Source organism: Penaeus japonicus, unplaced genomic scaffold (assembly GCF_977035675.1).
Source record: "Penaeus japonicus unplaced genomic scaffold, GWHDUDI00000001_assembly GWHDUDI00000035, whole genome shotgun sequence".
Classification (NCBI taxonomy): domain Eukaryota; kingdom Metazoa; phylum Arthropoda; class Malacostraca; order Decapoda; family Penaeidae; genus Penaeus; species Penaeus japonicus.
In genome coordinates this window covers 16906184-16911183 of record NW_028234437.1, presented here as the reverse complement: position 1 = coordinate 16911183, position 5000 = coordinate 16906184, and positions in this window count along the sequence as shown.

The window sequence follows — 5000 nt, the reverse complement described above, 5'->3', positions numbered from 1 at the left end:
AATCATAGACCATATACGGAAAGACAAGTATCAATTGTAATGGTTGAGTGTTAAGAAATTAGATTAATAATGATAATATTGGAAGAGAAGTTTCACATGAATATTTAAATTCTAATTGATATGCCATATCTTTTATTTTAATTCAAACATATTTCAAACAATACAAATGGTAACCTAGTAGGCCATATATTCATAAGAGAATAGTAAAAAAGGACAAAAACCAGTAAAATGTTGAAGCAATACAGTGGCAGGTTGATTGACTTTGTTACTGAAAAAAAAATGTAATAAAACCAAGCATTATGTGATGTTGGTGTAGCAAGATGGAAAGCAGAGTGCTTGTCTTATCACTAATTGAGAAAAGTAAAACATTCATTAAAACCAAAATAGTGAAGAATGAAGATGAATCCAAGTTCATATAAATGACCGGAGATATTGGTAAATATTGGAAAGATATGAAGTCAGCCTGGTATTGGAAACAACGATATATCTTTAATACCTTAAGGGGAGAGGCGTATCCCTGGAAGGAGAGGAACGCTTTGAGGCGAAGAATGGCGTCAAAGGAGCGCGAAGCATTTGGTAAGTATCTGAATGAGCTAAAAATATCAATACGAGGAAATCATTCTACACGGTATATGTTTAATGGCAAATATTCTAAATAAAGATAACAATTTGGGAATGAATAGATCTTGTTCATCATGACATCTCTCTTCCTTCGACTTCTCCTTATTACATTTTTCTCTCCTTCATATCACTCGACAACCTCGCACAACGTCAGAAAGGGAGACCACCTAGGGCGCACTTCAACAATGCATAAGACTCAATGGAGAGGCCTATGAGAGGCTGAAAAGAAATGGATCTCAGTTCTGTGTCCGGTGTCAGAATAAGTCGCATCTGCCGACATACATCACGTATAAGTTCTTCCCTCTCTGCACGACAGCTAAAAATTTTACGTTACCTTATATTGTGTCATAGCAATAATAAAAGCTTAGCTAACTGAAGTGCAGTTCTCACAACGGCTTCGTGGAGAGAGGCTCCCTGTTGAGAGGTTTTCTTGCTCAGGAACTTCATTGGATTTAACAGTTATGGCATTAAGTACATTGACCTCAATACAAGTTTTTTTGTTTTTTTTAAATTCATCCATCATGTGTCTGTTTGTCTTTGCCTTTGCCTCAGCCTCTGTCTTTATGCCCCAATAAATGTTATGTCAATAAAAGTAATAGAAGATATTGTTTATCATCCTGAACAAAGGGCCGTGGGTGCTTTGGAATGAATTTATCAGATAACCACAAGAGTAATCTAAACGTAATGCTGTTTTATTGGCCGAATAAAACATGCACTAAATAAGAAAGCAATATAATGGGGGAATATGTTAAATAGTAAATGGGCTATTTTCTTAGATATAAGATCATAAGTAATTCTCGTTTTGTTCTGACACGTTACCATCATGAATACTACTACATTTATATCAATTTGTTAAAGAATCATTTTATCATATGAATTATCTTCGATTAAATAAAACAATATGATTGTGATATATCGTTTTAGAACGAACGGTCGAAATAGATATTCCTTAAGTACTGTATCCCTCTTTGCGAGTTCAACATTGTCTCATTCCTCAAATAATGGTTTCGAACACGAAAACCTTCGAACAAGCGAAGTTATTGCTTTGTTTAGAAGCTCTTTTGGGTACTTAAGAACTCATAACTGCCCGCAGAACACCTCGCCAACTCTCCTAACCTTTCCGTCAGCTAAGAGCGATTTAGGATAATTTTAGGAAATTTTCAGCAAGTTGAGAGTGATATTAGGATGCTCTAACGAGGTCGGAGTTCCTAACGACTCTGATTTCTTTCTACTAAATACCGGCCCATGATTTATCATTAAACCCTTTTTAATCGTTATATGATAAATTCAGTGATGATTGGCTTATGGAAGAGCCTAGGAGTTTTGTTTTCACACTCAGGAAAGTCCCTGAGAATCTTTATACATACATACCGGGGGCCCATGTCGAAGTATCTACCACTTCCAGGGAGTCTGTTTGATGTTTGAATTCCAAAACGTCAGGCTTAATAACTGTTCTAGTACCGCTCTCTTACCACTCTCCCTCCCTCATTTTCTCTCTCTTTCTTTTCTTTTCTTTTTCTCTCTCTCTCTCTCTCTCTCTCTCTCTCTCTCTCTCTCTCTCTCTCTCTCTCTCTCTCTCTCTCTCTCTCTCTCTCTCTCTCTCCTCCCCCCTCCCTCCCTCTCTCCGTCCCTCCCTCTCTCCCTTCTCTTTCACCCTCTCTTCTCTCTCTCTCTCTCTCCTCCCCCCTCCCCCCTCCCTCCCTCTCTCCCTTCTCTTTCACCCTCCCTTCTCTCTCTCTCTCTCTCTCTCTCTCTCTCTCTCTCTCTCTCTCTCTCTCTCTCTCTCTCTCTCTCTCTCTCTCTCTCTCTCTCTCTCTCCTCCCTCTCTCCTCCCTCCTCCCTCCTCTCCCTCTCTCTCTCCCTCCTCCTTCTCCCTCCCTTTTTTCCTTCTCTCTCTTTTTTCTTCTCTCTCTCTCTCTCTATCCTCTCTCTCCTCTCTCCCTCCTTCCCTCCTCTCCTCCTCTCTCTCCTTCTTCCCTCTCCTCCTCTCTCTCTCTCTCTCTCTCTCTCTCTCTCTCTCTCTCTCTCTCAGTCTCCCTCTCTCTCTCTCTCTCTCCCTCTCTCTCTTTCTTTCTCTCTCTCTAAATGTGGCTGTATTCTTGTTGTTAAGATGAATTGGATGTAGGTTTTCTTGACTATATTCCTAACAGTATCCAAGGCTTACTGAGGGTTCGAGAACTGAAGGCTGTCTGCTGCAGAGAAACAGACCCGCTTATTTTGTGAAACATACAAAGCTATCAGAGTCACGAGTTCAGAGGGCAAAGATAACAAAGGGTCTCCATGGCTATGTGTATGGGAGATGCGAGCTAATCGATTTCTGTGCAAACTAACTTGAACTCTTATTCTCTCTCTCTCTCTCTCTTTCTCTTTCTCTATATAAAACGTCTTTGTTGTTGCTATTATCATTACTGTTTTCATTTTAATTATTATTAATACCATTATCGTTATTACTACAACCATTATTATACCTATTATTAGTAGTAGTATTCTTATTATTTCAACTATTATTTGAACTATTACTATTGTCATCTTCATCACCATTCTTTTTGCTATCATTATTATCATTATCATCTTTATTGTTATTATTATTATTATCAATATTAGTATCATCTTATTAATAGTAGTAGTAGTAGTTATTATGATTATCATGTTTATTATCATTATCCATATGTCTTTTTTTATGATTATTTTTATGAATATCGTAATCATCATCAATATCTTTATTACCATTACAGTTATTCCCATAATCATTATTATCATAATAAATATTATTATATTACTGTCATCATTATCGTCATTATCACTATAATTATAAAATCCAGTGCTAAAAGACGACTCGACCTGAAACCCCGTAAAAATCCACAGGGAGAAACCCGTGTTTAAGCGAGCCCTGAATAAAACATGGGCTACAGCGTATCAAGTCGTGTTTGTTTTCGTACCCTTTGCCTCTCCAGCCGCTGTAGTCAGCCCCATTCTCTACCCCTTTGTCATTTCCTCCTACAGTGAGCAAGGCAGCACTATCACTTGAGCCGCGTGGGGTGGCAGAAATGAAGCAGTGTAGGGCATTTCGCAAGGATAATGACCTCATCTTCGCACCTGTTACCTAAACTGGATCTAGCAGGTGCAGATGACTGGGTAGAGGACCTTTATGACAAAGCTCTCTTGGGAGATAAACGAGACTGAAATATAGTGGTAGTAGTACTAGTCGTTGTAACTAGTTGTAGTAGTATTAGCTTAAAAGAGTAGTGGTGATGTTGGTAGTAGCATGAATGATTAGTGGTTTTTTATTTGTTTGATTTATAATATCTATGGCGTCAATTGTTTAGGTCTATAGAAGCGGTAGTAAAAGCAAGAGCAGCAGTAGAAGTGTTGGTGAAAGTAGCAGAAATCAGAAGCAGTAGTAAGAATAGCAGGTAGTAGTGGTAGGTAGCAGAGCTGAGCAATAATCGTCAGAGTAATGGCAGTAGTAGTAAAAGAGTTAGTAGAGAGGAATAGTAATAGTACCAGAGTCTCATGTAGATATCTGAGAGAGGAAAAGCGACCTCGAAAAGTATCTCGAAAGCAAGTGATTCATTAGCCATTCGACGGCTACGAGTTCGTACTCGTAGAATGATTTTGCTGAGTGGGTGTTTAGTTCGAAATTTTATCTTGCTCAGGACTATTCATTCTCTTGATCATTAATATTCTAAGAATGATTTGGTTGCTCCTTTCTTCCTGCTTACCTTTCCCTTTTGGTTCGTATGTTCTGAGATAGAGCGGGGAGAATAATAAGACACTTTTCTTTTTACATTTTTGAAGCAAATGGGTATTCTGTCGAGAGGAAAAGTAATGGTTATGAACACAAATGGTAATGGAGGGGGATATCAATATCAGTGGAAATAGCGGTGTTAAAAATAGTAAGGGATGGTGATAATACAGTAGAAATAGTATTCATAATAATAGATAGGCATAGGAAAAAGGATAGGCAAATGAAACTATATAGCCTAGGACATGCATATGACAATTACATATACATGTACTCAGAGAGAAACAGAGAGGGAGGAGAGAAAGAAAGAGAGAGAGAGAGAGAGAGAGAGAGAGAGAGGGAGAGAGAGAGAGAGAGAGAGAGAGAGAGAGAGAGAGAGAGAGAGAGAGAGGAGAGAGAGAGAAAAATGGAGAGAAAGAAAGATTATTTTCTTATCCGAAACTAGAATAGTCAACGATTCAAGCGAAGCGAAATACACAGGATTAGATAAAATAAAGGTTTGAGATTTTTTTTGGGCGGAAAGTGAAAGAATAAAGACTGCCCTCTTTGAAATAGGTTGTTACGGTTAAAAATAAAACTCTTCCTCGGTGTACAAAGACCGCAAATGCAAAACTTGTACCCCTTTGAAAATGGA